The sequence below is a fragment of the Lissotriton vulgaris genome, chromosome 6 (genome assembly GCF_964263255.1).
Source record: "Lissotriton vulgaris chromosome 6, aLisVul1.2, whole genome shotgun sequence".
In the NCBI taxonomy this organism is placed as follows: domain Eukaryota; kingdom Metazoa; phylum Chordata; class Amphibia; order Caudata; family Salamandridae; genus Lissotriton; species Lissotriton vulgaris.
This window is the reverse complement of record NC_141694.1, coordinates 1,070,972,249-1,070,997,156: the sequence shown is the minus strand read 5'-3', so window position 1 is coordinate 1,070,997,156 and position 24,908 is coordinate 1,070,972,249.

The following is a 24,908-nucleotide window of genomic DNA, read 5'->3' as shown; positions in this document are numbered from 1 at the left end:
AACAATTAAATGCTATCTCACATGTTCTCCTCCCACCTGCTTTATGTGATAATCAGAGATGCAGTCTGATATCCCTCATGACACAACTGTGATGACAACCGCTACCTAGCATCAGTGTATCTAGCATCAATGTCTACCATCAGCTTCCTTCACAGTGGCACATTTTACTGAACGACAAGGGTTGACTGGCCTCACCGGGCATTGGGAGTTTCCCCAGGAGATTACAAAGGTGGGGGACTCCATTGTTACTCACTGGTGGCTGTTCCATTAGGGCGTCGGAGCGCCACCCCACTGCTTTCTCGCAGTGCGAGAAGAAGAAAATAAAATAGTAATTAAAATACCATTTTATTTTCTGCTTCTTGCGCTGCAATAAAGCAGAAAGCATGGGTATGCCTGGTTGGGGGCGGCGTGAGGGTATGCTTGGTTGGTGGCGAGCGGGTCAGGGAGGAGTGGCTTGCACCACTGACTGTTTGATCCGCCCTGGGGCAGACCAAAGCAGTCATGCGCACTCTAATTTTTCTCCATGTAGGATAGAGAAAATGGCGTCCCTACTGGTGCCCGGCTGGCTGCTGACCGGGAATCCCCACCAATCACAACGCTGCCCTTGCAGCGTTGTGATTAACTTACAACCAACCACCCCCCCTTCGGACTAATCCGGTCTGCTGACACATGGGTTTTTCCAAATCTGTCTTGTTTATGCAGCCACAGGAGAGAGCATAGCCTTATCTGCAGGAGACTGGAAAAGATGTGCTTCCTTTTCCTTTCATATTCTTAAGAACAACGTCCAAAAATTTGACGGGCGAAATGGAACAATTTCATTGCAATAGCAACAGAAGCATAGAAGGCTTCCACGTGGATCACTCGGGAAGCGCTGAGATAACTCTCTGCCCTGCTCTTTTCAGAAACCTAAGTCCATGAAATACCTTGGGATGAAAGATGCGCGGAGGTATATATCGGAATGCTTTTCTGTGAAAGTTTGTGTGTGGGTATATTGAGAATGGAACGCGCCTGTTTTAATTCACTTTTAAAGCCCTGTTTTAGAGCAGAGCTGAGAACTCTGAGTTACGAAATGGGATAATAATACTTTATTTGATTTAAAAAATCATAAAAGGGTGGGCTTACCACCATGCAAACAGCGTATACATCATAAAAAGCAAAAATAAAAAACAACACAAATTCAGCTTTAAATGTTGTTAAAAACTGGTATCATAACATATGCAAATTTATCGGGAACACAATGTTTTTAACTCATGATAAAAGGAGAGAAGTAAAGGTGTGGGAAAATAACAGTAGTTCAAACGGGGGGCACGTTATTTTTAACTCATAGTGCAAAAAGACATCTGTTTGGAAAGGAGGAAAAAGGGAGAGAAGAGTCCGTAGCCGGCCGAGGCCTGGCCTATTGTCCAGAGACCACTTTGGTTGCCGCCCTGTTTTCCAGCTCTATGGCGGCGAAGTTCAAAAATGTTATGGTTTTGCATGAAAGTTCTATCCAAGATCCACTTAGGCATCTTATCACCGCCGCTCTGCAAGTTCTCACCTGAGCTTCTCTTAGAAGTGGTCGAAGAAGCATTTTTCTAAGATTCTGAAGTGCCGGGCATATGCAGATAAGGTGCAGCAAAGATTCCGCACCGTTGCCACAGAGACGGCACTCAGGAGTTGCCCACGACCGTTGCCATTTAGGAGTAAGCTCTTTGGAAGAGAAGCAGCCCAGCCTTAAGAGACTACGTTTCCTTTTGTGATGGTCCCTGAAGCATTCTTTCAAGTATTCCTGAGGTTTTAAGTTGGTATATGATGGCAAAACAATCCAGGCTTGGTTTTTGCCGGCCACTGCTGCTTTGTCCATGAGTAATGATGCTTGTTTGACTGCTTTCTTGGTTATCAGCTTGAAAGCGGAGTAAGTCATGGGCAAAAGCCAGGATTCTTCCAGTTTTAGTGCCTCAAGAGCTTGCTTCAAGGTCTTATATGTTGAGTTTGATAGACCGGCTTGTTTTTCGACTTCTGACCAGCAAAGGTGGGCCAGGGATTCGTCTGCTGCATCCCTCATGCGCCAATAATATTTGGCGAGTGCTCCTTGTCTAGCCGGGAGCTGGTTGGTAAGACCGAACTCCAAGCGAATTTGAGCTTGAGAGATATGGCGCGGAATTAGGAAAAGGTTTTTAAACAGCCTGGATTGGGCGAGGTTTAACGCTGTGGAGTCCCGGGTTGCCAGTAATTCTGAGCCGTATGTTAGTGATGGCAGAAATTTAGCGGCTACAATCTTAAGAATGTGGCCGGTGGAATGTCCGTTTAGTTGCTTTTGAACAGTTTTAAAAGCAAATTGAAGCTGCTTGGCTTTGGATTTCCCCTGTTCCAGGTGCTGTTTAAACTTTTGTCGATGGTCCAATAAGATTCCTAGGTATTTATATTTGTCTACCTGGGTTAAAGAAGTAGAATTTCTCTTCCAGACAAAATTTAGTTTTTTCTTTCTAGAGCCGCAGAAGCATAGAGTGTTTGTTTTTTTAAAGTTTATAGTCAGCTGTGCGTTCGTGAGGTACTGCGACAGTTTGGAGATCAAGCGTTGTAAGCCGATGGGGGTTTTTGACAGGAGCACTATGTCGTCTGCATATTGAAGAGATATTATAGGTGAATTAGCCAATTTTGGAGGATCACCCTGAGTGGTACGTAGGTCAAAATGAGCATGGATGCTTCACGCAATAAACAGACCACACTGATGCTTTAAGCGTAAAAGGCCATTTATTAGGACCAGGCTGCACAAACATAAACAACAACCGAATACACATTAAACAACAACAACTCCCTCCCAACATCAACTCAACCTTCATACACTCCAGACTCACCTTCCATTCCACTCCATGACCCATTCCGTTCTTCATCCCTTTCTTCAGATCTCTCTTAGCATCCTGGCATTACACTCATGCCTCCAGTCCCCCCCATCATTCACTCTCCCCCCCCACAAGGGGTGGGTGTGCCCGCTAGTGACTCTCCCATCCCTCCCAAGTACCGCCAACCAGGAAACCCCCTTTAGGGTGGTTACCTGCCCCCCCCTCCGCCAGGGGACCCCTGTGCATCTTTCGCCCCAGTCAACTCAAGCATTCCTGTGACACCATATCGCCTCATTCCACAACTTGCTGACCACATCTCCAATCTCCATCGTGTAATAGGCGTTCCCCATTGTCGAAAGATGCGCACCGTCATCCCTAAAGAGTAGCGGTTCTTCCAGTCGTAGTCCAGGGTGCGCTATTACTTTAATGCCTTCTCCATCGCAAAAGACCCTAATAGCTCTGTTCAATTTCCTTCGAGCATTTTCAACTGCCCCATGTTTGATCGCCCATTTCCAAATTCTCCTAGGGACAAATTTAGTCCAATCCGAGACAATCTTTGTGTCATCACTTCCAAGTCTCTGCATCAGCTGTAAGAGCTCCAAACCCAACAGCCGAATTAAGTCGTTCTCCCCCAAGTAGATAATCAAAAGATCAGGACATCCTTTCTGAGGTGACCCCCCATAGCATCCCCCCTTTTCCCCACCAATGCACCTCATGTTATTGTCCTCTGAGTCTCAGGTTACGCCGTACACCTGTTGTTCTGCATACTTGGAGGCCCAGTGTACAAACCAATGCATCACAATCCATGCGACCGTCTTGGCAACTGGGTCACACACGATACCTATGAGAAGAAAAAGGAATTAGTATACATCCTGAAACACAGCTCCACCAACTCCCCCCCTTTCCCTACTTGCCCCAACTCCCAGGCCAAGTCACTACTTCCAGACATAACGCTCACAACACCGAGACCTCCACCTACCAATCCGCCGGATCCTGTCCCAAGACCAACCCAACTGTGCTGCCGCCGTCGCCGCCCAAATGCGGAAAGAATGCGTCCCAAAACCCGCCGAACTCACCCTCAGCCGGGTCAACACCATGCGCAAGACCGCCAACAATTGTGCAGCTGTTGCTCCAGCCCTAGACGCATGACAAAAGTTCTCACCAGTTCTAGCCGTTGAAGACCCAGAAATGCCCTCCACTCTGCCACCGGGTATGCCCCTCCACAATCAGTCTCACACAACCAAACCCACTTACCCCTCCCCAACTGATCGATTTTAGATTGTCCCAACCAAATCCCCAGACGACCGGAATCCAATCTGATCTCTTCATACCTCCTGCCGCCTCTTGCCCTCGCCCCCAGCAGCTCAGGGACTCTAAAAGCTCCAATAAAACATCCATACTAAACATAAACCGAAAATTAAAACCTCACACACTCAACCTATGAGAAGAAAAGGGAATTAGTATACATCCTGAAACACAGCTCAGGCGCCAAGGGGACCCCGAACTGTTGCACCATCTCCTGAAACTGTGATAGGGCCCTGCCACAGTCCCCCGAGTAAGCCGTCCCCAGAAAGAGAGAAACGTCCAGATAGTGAGTCACAGCTCGATGCCCGCTAATCTGTGTAAAGCCCATTACAAAAATGTGCTAAACATCTCGAAAGCGTGCAGGAAATGGCACACCCCATGGGCAGAACCTTGTCCACGTAGATGGCCCCTGCAAACTGCATCCTCAGCAGAGAGAAATCCACTGGGTATAGCGGAAAAAGGCGGAATGCAGGTTTAATATCACACTTTGCCAGTTCCTCCCTTGGCCCACACACCCACACAAGGCAGATCACATCATCCACTGACGCATAGAGCACCCTTGAGTCTGCCTCTGCGATGAAATCATTCACGAACTGTCCCTCCGGCCACAAGAGGTGATGTATCATGTGAAACTCACCCTCCTCTTTCTTCGGCACGACTCCTAAAGGGGAGACGATCAAATGTTCAAGGGGCCAATCAACAAACGGCCCGCTACCCTGCCTTCCACCACCTCCTTCTGCAGTTTGGACGCCACCACTCCTGGCAATTCTTTAGCCAATTTCAGATTGTCCGCCCATCTCCGCACCCTAGGTCCCTGACAGCCCACGGGAAAACCCTCTGTGAGACCCCACTGTAACTTCGAAGCTGCCTCCCTGTCCGGGTAACACGAGAGCCACAGGGCCATCGCCTCCACCCTAACCGGTGTATGCGCCCTTCTGTCCAGGCTGTACCCGACCCTTCGCATTTGAGTTTTGTCACTGCTCCGAAGGCGTGACCAAGGTGAGACATTGGGTGAGGGCATGCCGTCCTCCACACTTGGAGCACTCATGTTTGAACTTGCAGGGGTACCTAGAGCAATATCCCCTCTTGTAACTCCAGCACGCACCTGTTGTGCTGCTGCCTGGCTTGGCCGGCTGACTTGTGTTTGCTGCAGCTGTGGCAGACCCTCCCGCCCCAGACTGGGTGGGCCACGGCAGAAAGGACCGGTAAGTCACTGGCGGACCACTGGCCATGTGTGTGGACGCCGACGAGTGCGTCAATGCCATCCACTGCATCCAAAGTTCCTGGTCAATTTCCCCCCGCGTCTTGTCTGGGTTCACACTAACGCGGACCCGGAACTCCTCATCATAACTTCGCCAGGCAAACCCCCAAACTGCAACTGAGCGTTACTTATAATATCTACATACTTCAAAAGAGGGATGGCCCTGTCCAAGTGTTTTTCGCAATAAATACTTGCGTAAATGAGAAAAGCCAACGTCCAATTTTCCATATTCACCGGCACCCTGGGTCTTCTAGTCAGTTACCACTTCTCCTCCTTGGAACCTTCCTTCGCCTGCAATTCCCTGTGCAACAACTTGAACACGTCTACATATTAATGCTTCCAAATCCTGCTCTTAATCTTATCCAAGAGATGAGAGCCCAGCGGCATAGCCAAACCCATATACAGCAGCTTTTTATGGTCTTTGTCCTCACCCTTCTCACCCTTGTCATCCTTCCCCTCCGTTTTGTCAGTCTGGACCCCGGCTGATGACATGCCTTACCTGCCTCTGCCGTGGTCGTCCCCACTTCAGCCACAACTGGCGCTGCCCCCCCCTACATCCCTCACTGACACATCGCCCACACCCACTGACCTACAAGCTTTCTTCCTCCTTCCTTTAGGCCCATCGTCCCAAGCCGACCACCAAGTCCCCTCACCTGTCAAGGGCGTCCGTGCCTCTCCTCACCGACCTTTCGAACCTCTGGCCTTTTTGGTGTCCGCTTTTGCCTTGCTCTTTTTCTTCTGCGAGGCCTGCAAAACACCAAGTCCACTGTTGCTCCGCACCCCCCCCATCCTGTCATCGTCATCCCTCACTTCCCGTCCTCAAGGTCATCACTCTCTGTACCGTAATCCAACTCCAAAACATTTTCATCCTCCACATGCTTCCACATAACCTCACTTACCGCTCTCTTCACTCCTTTCTGCACTTTCACACCACCCACACTCTCCCCCTCCAAACACGACACCGTTGCCCATTCCCACGCTGGAGGGAAGGCCGCTGCAAACCCCCCTGGTGCTTCAAAGTGGCGTCCTGAGGCTGTCTTGCGCCCTGCCGTGCCTACCACCCCTCTGCTGACTGCCGCCAGCTGGGATTTCCCCCTAACCCCAGGTCGCTCCAACTTGGGCGGGCTCTGGCACCGTCGGGCCTCACTGCCGTCTTGGCGGTCCGTAACTGCCACTGCTGCCCCGCTCTGCACCCTACCTGCTCCCACCTGGCCTTCTCCGCCCTCTCCCTGTCATCCTGCTCTGCCCATCTCTCGTCCTCCAACGTGGGCGCGGGGGCCTCTCCGCCTCATCATCCCATACTGTCCCTGCCCTGACCACCTCCTATTCAGCCTATCGCGCCTCTGACTCTTGCACCAAAAGGCGCTGCTCCCTAACCTTGTCTTTAAGCTTCATGGCCTCCCATCTGGGGAGCAAAGGAGGGCAATACCCCATAGGCCCCATGCCCTGCATGTGCACCCACTGAGCTCCTGCACCAAAAGGTACATTGCCCCGTTTCCCCCCAGCCTCCAGAAATGCCTTGATACCTCTCCCCACCCTCCCCACCTGAGCAGGGGTGCAGGGGCACGAACCCCCAGAAATATCTAAAGGAGCGTCCTCTCACTGGTTCCCAACCTCCTCACAAGCCACCTCCCCCCCATCACTGGCCTCCCCCTGCTCCTCACCCCCAGGAAAAATCAGACCTGACTCCCCCTCTCCCTTGCCCCCATCCTGTAGGCTCATGTGGGCAGCCGGGTCCCCTTGCAATTGGGGGCCCACCCCCATCTCCCCAACTCCTGAGATATTGCCAATAATCTGCTGCCACTGCGAGGGTGCCTTCCGCACCACCGCAGGCTTAATAAGCCCCCCAGCCACTCGCTTTGCTTCTTCCAGGCAAGGAGGCAGGCTCTTACGCCATCCTCCGCGCGCTGCTCCTCTTCCTGCTGCGTCCCTCTCCCTCTCTGAAGCATCTCTACCCGTCGGTGGTGGCTCCACCATACATGCCTTCACCGCCGCAGAAACGCCTGCGGAGGCCGCCCACGGGACGTGCGCCAGCCCCACCCACGCCTCACTCAAAGCCCTGGGCCAGAGGAGATCCTCACGCCCGGCCTGCTCCAGAACCCTCAAGGCCTCTCTCCCCTCTGCAGCCGTGACGTCGGCCATGTCTCCCGGCCCTGGTAACCGCTGAACCGCCGCACTCTCGACCGGATGCTGCACACCGTACCACCGACCAGTGGACCCTGCCGCAAACTGCAGTTACCAACTCGTTGCAAATAAAGGCCTACACTACCCCTTTCCTTTTCTAATTGACCCCAACTGACGATGTTAGATGCAGGAAGAGGAAGTCGCCTTCCTCTCCTGCATTCTTATACCCACCCCCCAAACCACACCCCTAACCCCAGCCTTGCCCTCCCAGCGCGAACGACCCCAAGGGAAGACTAGTCTCTGACTTTCACTTCCCCCGAGGCCCTGCATTCTCTGACACGGTTCTTTGTCTCTGTTTGCGTGTGAAGCTCAAACATATCACCTTAGTTGGTAGACAATATCAAACCGACAGCATGAGTCCAAGCAGGGCACTATGACGGGACATGGGGTTTTAGACATCTTTAAAGAGGATCAGTGTGGTTACAAAGGCAGTGTGCCAACCTAGTACTGATTTGGTGGTTTTAAAAAAGATATACGTAATTCATAAAAAATAAAAAAAAGACTACTTAATGAAGCACAAAGGGTGGCAGTGAGATTACTAACTTATCAGTGCCGAGTTCTTGGTTAGCAAAAGAGTGCACTTGACTACACATATGCGTCTGGATGTTTCCTGTAAGATTATGGGTATTGTAAATTGGGGGGTATCACAAAAGTGACAGGCCCCCATTGGAAGTATCAGTACCCACTTCGAACCACTCTGTGAAATGAAATTTAATATGCGCTGAAAACTGTTAGTGATTTCGCAGATGCAAGAACACGCGCTGTATTTTTAAACCATGGAAAATTATCTTGCATGTTATGTAACGGAACACACTGATGAAATATGGAAGACTAAGAATTTAGGGGAGCATAGTAAATGGGAAACTGAGCCACTTGGAATCAGAAGACCCCATGTGAATAACAAAACAAACAAAAAAAAAAATCATCTCTTAGAAAATGCTCAGGATTTGAGATATTGGTTTTAAATAAAGAAAAATGTATGTCTTCATTGTGTAATTCACATTTTTATACAGAACCAATTTATATTTGTCATTTAATATCAACTAGACTTGGCTTTTAAGGGCATGCTTTTTACTCCGCTGCACCTCACACCCTTTTTGAGAGCCCCTCCCCCGCGGCTACACCCCTCTTCCCTCACCCTCTCCACCACCAGGGCCCAAACGTCTACTGCACCCTGGCTATGGCGGGATATTACTATCAATGTAGGAGGTTTGTGTGTGGGTGGTGGGAGTTCATAGCTCCCAGTGCCCATGGCATCCATAATATGCTACTGGTTGTGCTGAAAAAGCACAGTTAACTTTTGCGAATGCACAGTCTCTGCCACAAGGTCAGAAAGCCTGTAAGCTGAAATTTGACATAAGGGATTAATGACTGAAGGCTGTCATGTGGAATATAGGCAGCCTATGAAAAATTAACTCACAGGCCATAGTTTCATCACAGGCCAACTGGCGGGGGCCAAATAGATAGAGAGAGGAGACCGTGTCTCTGGATCTTGCACCCTTATTAAAGGGCCATTGCAGCAAAGTTGCATACAAGAGCCATTCTGCCAAAATGTCAAAATGTTCACTTCTCCTTCAGACTAGCACATTATGCAGATGTGCACAAGCCAAAGTTGAACATTTACAATACTGCACAAATTTTAGGAAATGTGACCAGCACCACCACCTAAAACCAATTCAATTGGTTGATCACGAGGTCGAAGCCATGTGTACTAAGCAAAAGAAGTAAACCTGAATTGTGGATCACCACTTCAGGATCAACTGTGCTCTGCAGACGTTAAAGGTGAGCGTTCCTAAGTTCTTCTGCTATGAAGCAAAACACATTGACTGGACGTGTGCAGCAGATATCCAAAGAGACAGAAACCAAACCCCCGCCCAACAAAGAGACCATGGTAAAGAAAAAAGCTTTTTCATATAAAATGTATTTACCTAAAAAATATTCAAGCATACTGATATTTTAAGGATTTTTTTATTGATTCAGGCTATACAAATTTTCAGCTGGAGCCCATAATACAGATCATTTATTTTTATCTTTCAAAGTTACGGATTATTGCAGGATAACCAATCAGTGGAACATTTAGCATTTTATGACCCTCTTCCTTTCTAAGGTCTTACTCCCAATAACAGTTTGCTATGTTTGCCCTCAAGGAAGCATTTGTCAAACAAAGCAGTGTAACGTCCAAAAGACTTCCAAACGCTGCCCACCTCAAACCATACTCGGCCTTTCGTTGCTACCATGCCTCCCTCCATATACAAAAGAAACACACACACACTTTTGTGTGTGCAGGGCTTTAAGTGGGAAGACAACAACTAGGGGGGTCTCAAGTAGGGGCAGCCGATGTAATTATAAGCATGGCTTGAAACTGTTAAGCTAAAAATCTTTACATAGCATAGTGTGCTGCCCCACTGGTATTGTGCTTCTTCTGTCAGTGCCTCCAGATATATAATATGACTGACATTAAACCTACACCCATCCAGGACTATAGGCTTTGTCAATGGTTGTAAGTTGAATAAGATAAATAAGAACAAACCTCAGCATTTTCATTATTAAATACAATGAAAACATAGATGGTTCAGAGAAGTGTCACAGGTGGGAAACACTTAGAGGGCCTCTTTCCATTGGTTGTATGTGCTTGGCTTGGGGGTCATTTTTCAAGCAGACCAGTTTGAGGATTGGGCACATTTTTGATTTGATTTTCATGTTTTCTTCACACTTGTGCTTCAAAATGCTATATTTGGACCTCCCTTCTTTCAACAATTTCCAATAAATATGTGGTGTAAAACCCACCATTTGAATCCATTTTGTTCAAACTTTTCATGCGGGAGGAGAGCCCCCACATCATCTTTTTGCAGTTCAGCCTCGCCCGCTTTGCTCGCTCACTTATTATACCATAATTATACCACTCCCCTAGCAGACCCCAGCAAGTGGGAATTAAAAAGGAATTTCAGAGGGATAAATAGTGATTCATTAGCTCCCCTTCTGTCCAGTCACCATTCATCATTAGTAAGTGACACCGACAGTGCAGCTCTTGACCTACATAATTCCATTCTAAAGGCGGTGGACAAACTGGCCCCTGTCAAGCAGATTTACTCCGCTAGGAAGCGCCCCTCGGCGCCTTGGTACTCTGACACTCTCAGGTCACTAAGGCAGGGATGCAGGAGACGAGAGAGGCTCTGGAGACTTAATCTCGATCCAGATGAAAAGAACAAACATAAACTCCTACTCAAAGAATATAAATCTGCGGTGCTTGCGGAAAAGAAACTACACTTTTCCAAATTGACTGCCTCCCTCAGCTCCACTAGGGAATTGTTTAAAATCATCGATTCCTTGTCGGCTTTGCAATCCCCTGATCCTATAATAGCAACTCAGGAGCTCTGCAACCAGATATCTACTTTCTTCCATGCAAAGATAACCGACATCCATTCAGGCCTTGAAGTTCTTAATCAAGAACTAGGACCTCCAGCTGCCCGAGTGTTACATCCTGCGAAAGAAGACCCTATAGAGTCACTACTGGGTAACCTTAACATCTTCCCCTCGCTCACATTAGAGCAACTTGATAAGCATCTGGACAAGCTTAAATCAGGATCCCCCCTCGACCCCTGTCCTCTGAAGACGTTTAAAGAATGCAGAGATGTTTTACTTCCTGCTTTTCTGGAAGTCATCAACCTGGCAATCCAGGAAGGTGTCTTTCCGACCTCCTGGAAAATGGCCACAGTGAAGCCCCTCTTAAAAAAGGACTCGCTGGATCCCAGGATCTTAAAGAACTTCCGGCCTATCTCACTACTCCCAGCCCCCGCAAAAATGGTAGAGGCCCATCTAAACAACCATCTGAGTGCCTTCTTGGAGAACTCCAGCCTACTTGACCCCTCCCAGCATGGCTTTCAGAGGGCCCATAGCACCGAGTCCGCCCTGACAGTTGTCACCAATAACATCCGTGCTAAGGTGGACAGTGGCCAGACTACCCTTCTGGTCCTGCTCGACCTTACTGCTGCATTTGACACCCTATCCCCCTCCATTTTAGTCAAACGCCTTAGGGAGATAGGAGTGGACGGGCCGGCGCTTGGCCTCTTGAAATCTTTCCTGGATGGCCGTGTACAGAGGGTCAAGCTGGGTGATTTTCTCTCCCCAGCTAAACCTGTGCAGTGCAGGGGGCCTCAGGGTTCGTCCCTGAGCCCCACGCTCTTTAACATTTATGTGACACCTCTTGCCAGACTTGTAAGATCATTTGGGCTGGAAGCTCTCTCCTACGCAGATGACACCCAGATTATGGTCTCTCTTTCACAAACTGTTGACATCACAGCTCAAAATTTTAGGAACTGCATGGAAGCAGTTGCAAACTGGATGGTGAGGAATTTCCTCAAGCTGAATGGGGAAAAACTGAGGTGCTGATCTTCGGAGGCAAGGAGGAGATCTGGTCTATGGACTGGTGGCCTTCCGCCCTTGGAACCTGTCCCACGCCCTCCCAGTCGGCTTGGAACTTGGGGGTTATTTTCGATACCAAGCTCTCCTTCGAAAAACAGGTCAGTAGGACGACTTTCACATGCTGTGGTGTCCTTAGAACCTTGAGGAAATTAGTACACTATCTTTCCACCGATGCCCGCAAATTGGTTACGGTGGCCCTAATATCTTCAAGGTTAGACTACTGCAACGCATTGTACCTGGGAATCAACAAACTACAAGTGCAACGCCAACAAATAGTACAAAACGCAGCTGCTCGGTTTGTCGTTGACGCACCGAGGCTCGCATCAGGCACCTTAATCAGGAAGCAGCTGCATTGGCTTCCCATTCAGGCCAGAATAGAGTTCAAGGTCCTGTGCCTCACCCACCGTGCTTTGCACGGGCTTGGATCGGCAGATATCAGACCCTTGGTGACCCCCTATGTCCCCGGCAGGGCACTTCGCTCAGCCAACAAATATCTTCTCTCTGTACCTAAAAGCAACAAAGTCAGATGGGGCGAGAGGGCCTTCTGCTACCTTGCACCCAGGATCTGGAACGTCCTTCCGGCTGAGATCAAGGGACTAACCTCCCACTCTCTCTTCTGAAAGGCCTTGAAGACCGGGCTTTTCAGGGAGGCCTACCTGTAACCGACTCATTCCGCCCTCCTATCACACAGCTTTTCCATCTCCAGCGCCTTGACGCCTTTGGGAAAAGTCGCGCTTTACAAGTTCTTTCTCAACTCAACTCAACTCAACTTATTACATTAGAGTACAACATTTTTTGCCTTACCACTTTCAAAATCCACCAGCCGCCACTGTTGTTACTGGGAGACAGTTTTGTAGCAGTGCAGCAAATTTAAAAGTACTGCAGAGTTCCTTGTATATCCAGCAGTTTTCAGCCAACAATAAAAATGCCAACATAACTCTGGTGATTAATGTACCTGCTGGAGAGATATCAGACTTCTGTCTGGTGGCAGTTTTGACTCATCTAAGGTAGTGCAGAGGGTTAATAGTCCTGCTGCAAAGAGTGTGTACTATGCAGATCACAGAAAAGTATTCTATGTGCCTAGCTAAATGGGTTACTGCTTTTGTCACAGAGATTGTTTGGTTACTGTGCAGCTCATCAATTACAATCTTTAGAAAGGTTAGAAAGTTATGTTTTTCCCCAGTCTTTCATTATCGCAATTTTGATAAAAAGGGTTTGCTTGTGTAGAAATAAATTTTCACTAGTAAAGTCAACCCTAACCACTGTGCTTTGTTCTGAATCCTGCGTTTGTGCTTCCCCAGACCAATCCCTCTTAAAAAATGTCTAACAGTATGGATGGCATGCGAATCCTACACTTTGTGGTCTCCTTTATCTTATGTAACATCTTTCTATACACTGATTCACACACGTATGATTCATTGTCTCTGTATGTGCGTGTGATGTAAAAAGCTCCCACACCCTACACTGGTATGAGAGGTGCTATAAAACAAACTTAATACATGTGAGAGAGGGCTATGGGGAGAAGAGAGATACTGTTGGAGAGTGATAGTGAGGCAATCATTGAAGAGCCCCAATTAAAGTTGGTGTATCCTGGTGCACTGTAAGGTTTTCATTTACTATGCTTTGAAAAATAATAGAATTGAAAATAAAGACAAATCTGTTGTAGAATGCACAATTATTTCCCATATTATCTTAGGGCGACAACCCACCTACCAATTCGTAGTTGCCAGGTTCGCTCTTTGCACTCGCTCCCTATGCACCGTATTAGGGAGGGTCTGACTAAATTTGCCAGAGCTGCTTTGGGTTCCTGAATTGGCACTGCTGAATGACTGTGCAATTCCTTCCTGCTACACTTTACGAAACTAGAATTTGTTTCCTATGGTTACCCCCACTTTTTGCTTCATGTTACACTGTTTTTGACTAGTCTGACTGGGATTCTGCTAATAAGGACCCCAGTCTCTCTGCTTTCTCCCTAAAATGTCATGTTACTTAGATACACTCCAGATTGGATACTGGGATACCCTTGTCAGTCCCTAGTATATGGTACCCATGTACCCAGGGCATAAGTACCCCAGAGGCCTGCCATGGGCTCAAGCATGTATTATGCCACCCATGAGAGGCCATGCCAAATGGATCTACCTGCGTGCGATTGCAGCCTCAGTACGTTGGTGCATGCACCACCTAATTAAGATATAGGTTTAGTATATCTAAGGGTCACTGCACTTAAAACTTATAAGTCACTCCTATAGCAGGCCCTGACAATCCTGAAGGCAGAGTGCTTGGTTCTAAGTGAGAGGGTGCCACTGCATGAGAAGGACACCCCTGCAGCCTATGGAGTCCTTTCTCCCGGGTTGTTAGTGCTGCAGCCATTTACGACATATAGAGTGGCATTATGTGACCGCGTGATGATCAACTCTAAAACAGCTGAAAGTAATCTTATTGTGTTTGGTGTCAAACATTGTGGAATCATACCCCCACACCAGTAACTGGTGTGGGAGGTATGATTCCACCCCTCAGAAACAAACTTTGTGAGGTCCCTGGTGTTCCTGGTACCATCCTTTTTTTTGTTTAATGATTCTTTTTATTAATAAAACAACAAAGAAAATACATCAGGTGACAATAGAAGCTATTGGAAAGGTTCATCTTTACATTACATAAATCAAAAACAAATGATACAAAATAGTGAAATTGGATCAAGGGGACACGTGCGCCTCCACCCCCTCCGGGCGTATCGGGGGTACACAGATATCTACACAATATTGGTTCCAAGTCTCCCAAATCTTCCCCCACTTCTCAGGACACCCACTCGCCACATACACTTCTTGTTCCCTGAACATCCACTTCTCAATTCGGGGCGGCTGGCCCGCTCCCCATAACTGGGCAATATTACGCTTAGCTACCATGCATACCAGTGTCACCCATTGCTTCCTATATGCATTCAGATCTGTAGGCTCCCAAACATTCAGGATACACCTGCAGGCCTCTGGGTTCAACTCCATCCCAGGACATCCCGCAACATGCTATGGATCTTCCCCCGTACTTCGGCACCACAGTACAGTGCCACAATATATGCATGAACGTTCCGAGTTCACCGCACCCCCTCCTACACTCCCCGCCCTCCTAGCAACCCATACGGACCAGACAAGGTCCCGTGACATACTGTGCAGGATCTTTAACTATACCAGCCTGAGCTTCATTTGTATTGCTACCACCCGCTGAGAGGAAACCGCCTCCCGGGTACCATCCTTTTAGTCCCAAAAGGGTTGCTGCTGACCAGAAACACATTTTTGCCCTCCTGCTGTTAAGCCAAGCTCGAGCAGGGGTAGGCAGAAAAATAGGCATCCTGTCACAGGGAGGTGTGACCCCCTCCCAGACAGGATTTAGTGTATTAGGCCTGTGTGGGTGCACTTGCCAGCGACTGAAAGTCTGCATGAGGGGCACATTTGGTGTCCCTATGCATAGTCCAGTTCAAACCAGTCCTGGTTGCCATAGGCTTCTGCTCTGGTGCAAAACTGGACAAAGGACATGGGAGTAACCCCCCCACTGTCCAGACCCTCCCCTGGAAGGGTCCCCTGAATCTGTCCAACCCTCTCCTGTGAGTACAAAAGGGCTTGCCTGGCTGTAGGACCCTAGATTTTACGTGGTCAAGATTCTGATCAAGAAACCACTAACCTTTGACTGTCTGGACACTCTGGACTTCGTTTGGGCCCGACTTCGTCTCCCTTTCCGTCCAAAGCATCGTCTGTGCCGGTGCACCATAAAGGCTCTGTTTAGGACCTGTGGAGCATTAAGGATAACTGAAGATATCTCCCTTGGAGTGAAGGAGTTACTCCCCTGCAACCACAAGCACCACATCTCAACTGACTGGTCTGCTGCTCTTGAGCTCCTATGGACTCCAAAGGCTCCAGCAACACAAGAGGTGGGTTTCCAAGTCCCTCAAGGGCCGAGCTGCTCTCTTACCAAGTTTGAGGTCAGAAACCCTTGTGCGAGCTGCAACATCTGTACTCCTGTGCACCATGTACTTTTGCAAATGAATATGCTTATTGGTGTTCCCAAAACAAGTGCGCTGGGCTCTTAGTAGCCCCGACCTCTGGCACCATTTCCACCAAAAAACTCTGGTCTCCTCACACTGAGTGCTCTTTGGGCTGCTGCTTTGTGAAACTGCTTAAGGTCCCCTCGATACTCCTGTGCCTCTGGCCTGTGGTTCCCCTTGAGGGTCAACACTGCTTTTCTCAGGCTCCCCTGGTTTCTCCAGGCTTTCCCTGACTCCCCTGTGTTTGGTAAGTCTCCTGGACCTTGCTGGTCCGAACTGTAACCTTCCTTGACCTTCCGCATGGGTTGCTGCGGCCAAGGCTTGTTGGTGTTCCAGCCAGACACTGACCCCTCAGCACTTGACATACTTTGTGGGACAGCTCCTATCCATCTCCTGGTGGTCCTCGACATCTCCTGGTTCCTGTGGTTGCAGAGTTAAGAACTCCTTCAATGCACCTGAAGCACAGCACACAAAATCAGTGGGCACTCGTCTACCGAGCCCCTGGTCTTTTCTGAGTGACCCAGACTCTGTCCCCTCTGCTTTTAGGTACTCTTCATCCAGAATCCTTTCTTCTTCCCAGCAGTGACTCTTCTTTGAAGTACTCAATACAGATCGCCTGCGGTTTCCGACGCCACTTCAGACCTATGCACCTGGCTTCCCTGGGATAGTTAACTTTGGTACTATGGTATCCACGGGTGGGGTGGCTCTCCAATCTCCTAACCTGCATGGGGTTTCTTCGAAGTCCACTCAGAAGGGTCCTTCAACTATAAAACTTCAACCGTGACTCTCCCATAGAATTGTACTGCGCACGCGGTTGTGTTCCCACACTGCACCTATCATCCGTGGGGTCCCTACTTCCTCACCTTGGTTGGTTCCCTGATGTCCCAGCAATTCTACATCCTCTAGACACTGTCTTGACTTGAGTCGTGGTTCTTATACCACTATCTATACTACTATTATAAAGAGAGAACTGTGTCCTTTGAGCCAGGTAAACTCGAAAAATGCACCACCAATCCAAACACCCAAGACATATTTGAACACCTCAGGGCAAGCAGAAGGACAAAGGCTATATAAAAATAAAAATATACGTTCTTTAAAAAATTTAGGAATAAAAAAAAAGTAGTCCCTTGCAAGTAGCGCCGGCCGCGACGTGCGTGATGACATCGGGAGCGCGGGGAGGATGGGCGTTCAGGAGCAAGAGGAAGAGCGGCGGACATGAGCGCGGGGAGAAGCGGCGAGCGGCGGACAAGCGGTGAGGAGCGGCGAGTGGCGGACAAGCGGTGAGAAGCAGAGGAGCAGTGGAGAGGTAAACTCAGCAGCACGGGGAGGAGCGGCGGCTGAGGTAAGTGAAGCAGCCGCGGGTGCTCACCGAGGGACGGCGGAGGGACAGGTGGGGGCCATGAGTGCTCGCAAGCCTTTTACTCAAAGTCGGGATGTCGGGGGAAACAGCGGACAAGAGCCGCGGGTGCGCACCGAGGGACGGGCGGGGGGACGGGCGGGGGCCATAAGTGCTCGGAAGCCTTTTCCTCAAAGTCGGGACGGTTGGGTAAACAGCGGACACAAGCGTGGGCAGAAGCGGCCAGAAGCAACAAAACCGGAGCAAGGAAACACTGTAAGTACGCTCTGCTGCTCCCGGCTGCTCTGCTGCACCTCTCCTGCTGCGATACTGCCCCCAGCCCCCTTCTGCCCCGGGCAACGCTGGGGCGGGCTGCTAGTTTTAGTATATGGTTAGGTCTCCCCCTCAGGCTCATAGTGTATTAGTGCTATTTACTATTTTTTCTGTGCTACAGTATTGTTAGCTTTGTGAGTATCTTTGTGTAGAAGATACTGTCTAATACTTAGAATGTGTTATAACAATACATACATATTTGTATAACTACTGAGTGGTTCTCTTTTCATTTAACCAATACTACAAAGTTGCTTTCTGGTAAAACAAGCTGCTTAACAGTCCTTCAAGACTAAACCTGAAGGTTGCTCAACACAGCTACCACTTGGATAGCTTTCTAAGTTTATCTTTGACCTCTTAACTCACCATAAGGGTTGTTTGGACTGGTGCAAGCTGCCCACTTTAATTAGTGGACAGTGTATACCAGGCCAACTTTTCACATACACAAATACCTCCGTAATATTGAACCACATTTTCACCTGCAACCAGAAATGCAGTTTCATATAATCAGGCACATTGAAGATTGCAAAATGAATTGTGCCTAGAACTGATGTTTTCGAGGTGATTGAGTGCTTCGGTGGGTTACTTGCAGGACCAGGTTTATATTTAGTTCCAGTCTACTCTATGTGTAATCTGCCCTAGGCCAATCAAATGCACACACCATGAATTGTGTGATATTGCATGATGAAATTGAAAATTATTTATCAACAAGAGAAAATCTGGTATGTCATTCGAGGTATAACAAATGGTCTATATTGTTAATAACTTAAAAGGCAGGAGGTAGAATTTAGGCAAGTGTTTGCCAGTGGCCTAACGTAAAATGATGCCCCTACCTCTGCAGAAGGTGCAGTGGGGCCCTTGGGTCATTCATATCCCACACATATTTACAGCCATGGGTTGAGTAAAGCCCTACTAGCACATAGTATTTCAGCTACTTCTTTGTGATCCCTGCAATCGAACTTTCTAGGTGTCTGAGGAAAAAAACAAAGTTATGATCAACTACAATTTAACAATTACAGTGTAATCCATTTGGCCACAAAATAAATCTATGAGTCCATAAATGGGAGTAAGTATGGATTTATTACAAATTCAAATCCCGACTGATGTACACAAATCTCAAGAATATGTTGCTAAAATACAGAAAAACTACTGGCAGACTGAATCAGCTGACAACATGTAATCTCATTATCATGAAGCACTCAAGAAATTTGGTGATAGCAATGTAAAATATAAGGAAAAGAATTTGATGAACTGTATTTGATTTGTGGTCCTCTTGCATGGTATGCACGAGGAAAATCTAAATCTCCTAATATCATTCTACTCTAATTAATACTGGATGAGGAAACGCTAATTAGATCTATTAAAGGAGAAAGGTGTCAGCATAGCAGACCCTCTGTAGAAGTTCTCTAAAGAAAAGGAATATTGTATAGCATGAAGCCACACAACAGAGATGTAGCAAAGAGGTCTAAACCTCTCGAAGTCTAAAGAGAATCTGAGTCTAGCTGTGATCACCAGTTAAACCTCCCAAAAGAACCATTAAGAACCCCAGATCATTCATCTCATTATTTTCTACCTTCAAACAGTAAAACTTGGCAACTACTCTTCAAAATCCTATCTTTTAGTCAGCACATCAGAACATTCTTGGATTCCTCCCGTCTCCCATGTCTCCCAATTCCGTACAAACAGTAGTCTTCCCTTTGTTTGTTAAGGCTTCTTGTCCTGGAGAAAAGATACTCTTTTCGGGTGTCACTATCTCATGTTGCACAATGTGCCTTTTCTATTCATAAGATCACACAACTGCACATGCAGAGAAGAGAAAATCATGGAATGCAAAGCAAACATTCATGTTCAAGGTTAAACATTAAGAAATCTAAATGCTTAGGGCCTTTGGTCAACTTCACATGGTATGCATCACAATATATCTTTAAATGCATATTACAGTAAAATACAGCTGCAGAATACTATTCAAATGAATGCATGATTATTTATGAGGTAACAACATTATCCAAATAACACAAATGCAGGTACATATCAAACTGCAATTTGAGGCTACTTTAATAAAAACATTAGTTATGCGCAAACATATATATGTTGAGATTGCACAGTGAATGCACTTTCTGTCACTGTTCAGTACACCCGATCACATTAATAACGTTACATCACACGAGTGTAGAAGACCATGTGCAAAATATATATGTATACATGTGGCATGATGAAGCATGATAGGGTGGAGCCAAAATGTCACTGCTCCTTTCCCCTGCAGGGTTGGGAACTCTTGAAAAGCTGGGCCACTCTGTGGTGCAGGGCTGCAGGCCCCTCTGGTTTGCCCCTGGTGCTTGCCTCGAGGACAGAGAGCTAGCAGGCCCAACATTAGAACTGCTAAACAATGAGTATTTATTAGACACACACCCATCCATTCATTTCCGTAGTGATGGATCACCTCAAGTTTGCCCATGGGCGTTTTTAGGTCTCGCCCTGGAATAGCATCCGAAGGATGCGTCCAGGGTCGGAGACTATAGCGAGCTGACACGGGGGAATGAGGGACAAAAAACTGTCACGCGCTTCTCCCCGGCTGGATTCAGCTGCTTGCACGCGCACCAACATTCACGCATGCGCACATCACAGGCACACGCATACACAGCACTCACGCATGCGCACATACACACGCGCTGCTTACTTTCACTTTGCAACCCCCCCCCCACCAGTCATCGGATTTTTTTACACACGCACGCATGCATGCATACATACACACACACAGACACACGCGCAGGCACACACGCACACACAGGCACACAGACAGACACACACGCGCGCGCGCGCACATGTCCCCTCCCCCCCTCACACCCCACTCACCGAGTTCTTTTAGTGTGTCCCTCTCTCCTTCCCTCTCTCCTTCGGCAGGCAGCGGGTCATCCTAGTAGCAGGCGGGGCTCTCCACGAGCACAGGAGCCCCGCTAGCTGACACGCAAATCTTCCGGCAATCTTCCGGCTGACGGGCACAGGAGCGCGGGGTAGGCTCCCGTCTGCTTCCTGTCTTTTTGCGGCCCCGCCCCCGTCCCAACACAGGTTGCCTGGCTTCCTGTTCGAGCCGGGCTGCGGCGGTGAGTTTTTGCAGGCACGGCTCTGACGCCTGACGTCATGAACCAAAGACTAGAATGCCGGGCCCAGTCAGGTTGTGCTTGCACTTTGCAGCACATCCTGCTGCTGGAGCGCGGAGTTTGAGGAAGGTGCCGCCCCTCACTGCTGGCCGTTTTGCTGGTGGCGCCGCAAATTGAATCATGGCGCCGTTCACAATACTGCTGCAGGCACCTCGCACTGACCCGGGCTATCGCCTTGCCTGTTGCTCAGTTGTTAATTTACTCCCCGCCGAATTATTGCAACCGCCCTTACTATTTCAAAATTATAAACTAAATACGCCCTCATTCAGACAAGCTACTGGAGCGTCGAGGACCCGGTATCGCTGACCCTGAAGCTGCGTGCAGTTTTACTTCACCTCTCAAACTACGTGAGTACTTAATTTACATTTTTCAGTGTTCCCCAACGTTCTGTATACAGATCAACAAGAGAGAGAGGACTAGATAAGCTAGCCTGTATCCCCAGTTTATATATATAAATCAATAAAGGCTAGCTAGTTTAAGGGAAATGTAAGGGAGACTCTGGTACGTCAGCAGTGACAATATGTGGGAAAAACACTGTTTTCCTTTGAAAGCCCTCACCCACCGACCTAGTCGGTGGCATGCTTCATCATCGGGCCCACCACAGTGGCACCGAATGTGCCCCGGGTGTGCTTCAACGCCAGGTGACTGCGGAGCTGGTATGTTGCTGAGTGTGCAGTGAAGGGGTGTGAAGGTGAGAAATTAAAATGCTATCCAGGAGGTCCCAGCACCCGAGGGTATTAGCAATATTTAATGAACTGGGCCTCTGTTAGCAGGTTAAAAAGGCAATAGGACGTTTTAAGGGAGAGTTACAATGACCTCCAGCGTCCAGTGTGGTCTACATGTTTCAGCCAGTGCCTTTGTTATAAGCTGGCTTTCCTCAGGACCAAAAGGGGTGAAAGGTGCAAGTAATAATAAACTATATTAAGTGAGTGTTGTTATTTTCTCTATGTGTTGCGCACGCTAAGGCGCCGTAACTGTTAGAGGGGGATTCCCTCAAGCTTTTCTACACAGAACACATAGGACAAAGACAAGACGTACAAGGAAGAGTCATATTAGGTTTGCATTAAGTAAAAGAACCACTTTTAGCCGACTTATAAGGTGGTGTTCGACCTATATGCGGCTATAGTGAGCTCATTGGGTACTCCATAGAGCTTGTGAGGGTATATTCAACCGTTAGTGAGGGGTGGTGGGCTAAAAACGAAATCACAAGGTGAGGTACAGGAAAGTAGTGTTACTAAGTCCTCACTCTGTTATTTCAGTGTTAAAAGCCTCATGGGTCGCCTGGCAGAGAAAGAGACCCTGTAGGGATAAAAATGAGACATACAAGGCTTGCTAACCTGTAGGGAGAGAAAGTTCTTACCCCATTTGCAGGAAAGAGGGTTACTCACGAGTAGTTCGGTCTGGTTCCTCCTAGGACCTATTCATCCATCCGCGGCGCCCGAAATGTAGTGACTGGGCCGCAATGTATGTCTTTTTATGCTCTTATCGTAATCTATTGCACCTGGTTAGGGTAGAAAGAGAAGGCGGTATGCGCGTAAAACGCCCTATCATGCTGCAACCAACTGCACATGTGCAGGGGAGCAGCGCGTGGGTTCGCGCATGCGCGGAAGCCATGGCGCGTCAATGCGCAAGGAACGGGGCTCTGATGCGCATGCGCGGTGCATCGCCGTGTGAGCGCTGCAAGTGCTGGGATGTGTGGGCAGCCTGTAAGAGAACAGGTGTGAGTAGCGCTGGATATGCGCTAGCCAGAGTGTTGTAATAGACCCAGTATTGGGCACAATGAACAACCTGTGTGTTAACAGGTGTGTAGTAGCGCTGACTGTGCGCTACCCAGGGGGTCATTATGAACGAATAATAGGGCCACTGTGTAGAGAATGGGTAGTGCCCATCAAGTTAAGGAGATGGGATCACTATTTGGAGAGAAGGGGTCAGGGAGGGCGCTCATGCAAGGGGACAGGGGCACAAGTATCTCACATGAGTGCTGGGCGCTCCTGAGTAAGACAGGGGAGGTTATTGGCTCACAGCCCAAGTTGTATCGGTGGGCATGTTATGGTTATACTGTTAGGCTATTCCATGGAATGGCATCGTTCAGGCCATGGATGTGTGTGGCTAGACGGTAGATCCAGCGCTGCTCTTTTTGTAGAAGGAATCTTTCATCTTTGGCATTGTCAAATTTTTCAATGACAGTCCAGGAGAAGTCATTTGGTGTGTGATTGTTGGTCAGAAAGTGATCTGTAAGTTTACTGATATTTTTCCCACATCTTATTGTACTCCTGTGTTCGGTCATTCTTGTGCGTACCTTGCGAGTGGTCATGCCAATGTATCTCAGGCCGCATCTGCACGTTATCAGGTAGACCAGGTTGGTGGAGTTACAGTTAGTGAAATTGCGTTGCGTCCAGGTTTTGCCCGGTTCCAGATTGAGGGTTTTGGACGGAGATGTAAGGTGGCATACGCTGCAGTTGTTACAGGGTTGGTGTCCGATGATCTTGGGCAGGCCCCATGCATTGACAATTGTGTTGTCTCTGTTCTGATTGGTAGTGCGTGGCCTGGTGTTGACTAGCTGGTCTCTTAGGTTGGTAGATCTTTTGTAAGCAATGCGTGGTTTTTCCCATTGTCTTGTGCCAGAGTTAATGATTTTCCAGTGCCGTTGTATGATGTTGGAAACTTGGTTCGATGCTGTGTTGTACGTTGTTACACAGGTGAGGACTGGTTCTTCCTCGGGTTTGTCGTAGTTTTCCAGGAGGGCTTCTCGATTTTGATTTCTTGCTCTTTTGCGGGTTTGGTTTAATATCCTAGTGGGGTAACCACGGTCCCTCAGTTTGTGTACTAGGTCATTGGACTGTTGTTTATAGTCCTTTATGTTGCTGCAATTGCGCCTGATACGTAGAAACTGCCCGTAGGGCAAGTTTTCCCTCAGGTGACGAGGGTGAAAACTGTCAAACCTTAGCAGTGAGTTCCTTGCTGTGGGTTTGTAGTAGGTGGTGGTGGTAAGCTTCCCATGGTCAGGTTTGATGTTTAGGTCCAGGAAGGGTAGTTCAGTGGTACTGCTGGTGCATGTGAAGCGTAGGTAGGGGTCCAGTTGGTTGACCCAAAGCATGAAGCTGTCCAGTGATTTTTGGTCTCCTTTCCATATTAAGAGTATATCGTCGATATACCGACGCCACATACGTATGTTGGCAGAGAAGGGGTTGGTAGGTTGTTGTACGTGGGTGTCTTCAAAGTGGGCCACGTACAATCCTGCCACACTGGGGGCAAAAACACTGCCCATGGATGTTCCATTCGTCTGTAAGTAGTACGTACCTTCATATTCAAAATAGTTCTCTTTGAGAGCCAGAGCCGCGCAGTCTAAGATGAAGTTACGGGGGGTGTTGTACTCCCAGGGGCTTGTCATTAGGACATCATGTAACACTTGGAGTGTAGCGTCCTGTGGTAGGCTAGTATATAGGCTTTCTATGTCTAGTCCTGCCATGAGTTCTGTGGTGGGGTCAAAGTCAATATCTTGAATCACACTAAGGAGGTGTTTGGTGTCTTTAATGTAAGAGGGGGTCTTTTGAACAAGTGGGTTTAGGAAAAAATCACAGAACCGTGATAGTGGCTCTAGGAGTGACTTGATCCCTGATACGATGGGTCTCCCGGGTGGTGGAGAGATACCTTTATGTATCTTGGGGACCGTGTAGAAGTAAGGGGTCTTTATTTCTTTGGGACAAAGGTAGTCCGCCTCTTGTTTAGAGATGTGTTCGTTGTCTTTTGCGTTGGTGACCAGTCGGTTGATGGTGACTTGAAGTTGTTCAGTCGGGTCTCTGGTGAGGCGTTTGTAGTTTCTTGTGTCACTGAGGAGCCTCTTACATTCGAGGTCGTAGTCAGCCTTGTTCATCAGGACTATTCCTCCCCCTTTATCAGCAGGTTTGATCACCAGTGTGGGATCATTTTGAAGGCGTTGGATGGTACTTCTATCTTTGCTGGATAGGTTGTTAAAGGTGTCCTTTTGTTGTAGGTTTTGTATATCGGTGTAGACTGCCTGTTCGAACGTCAGGATTTCGACCGGGATGCTACCCGG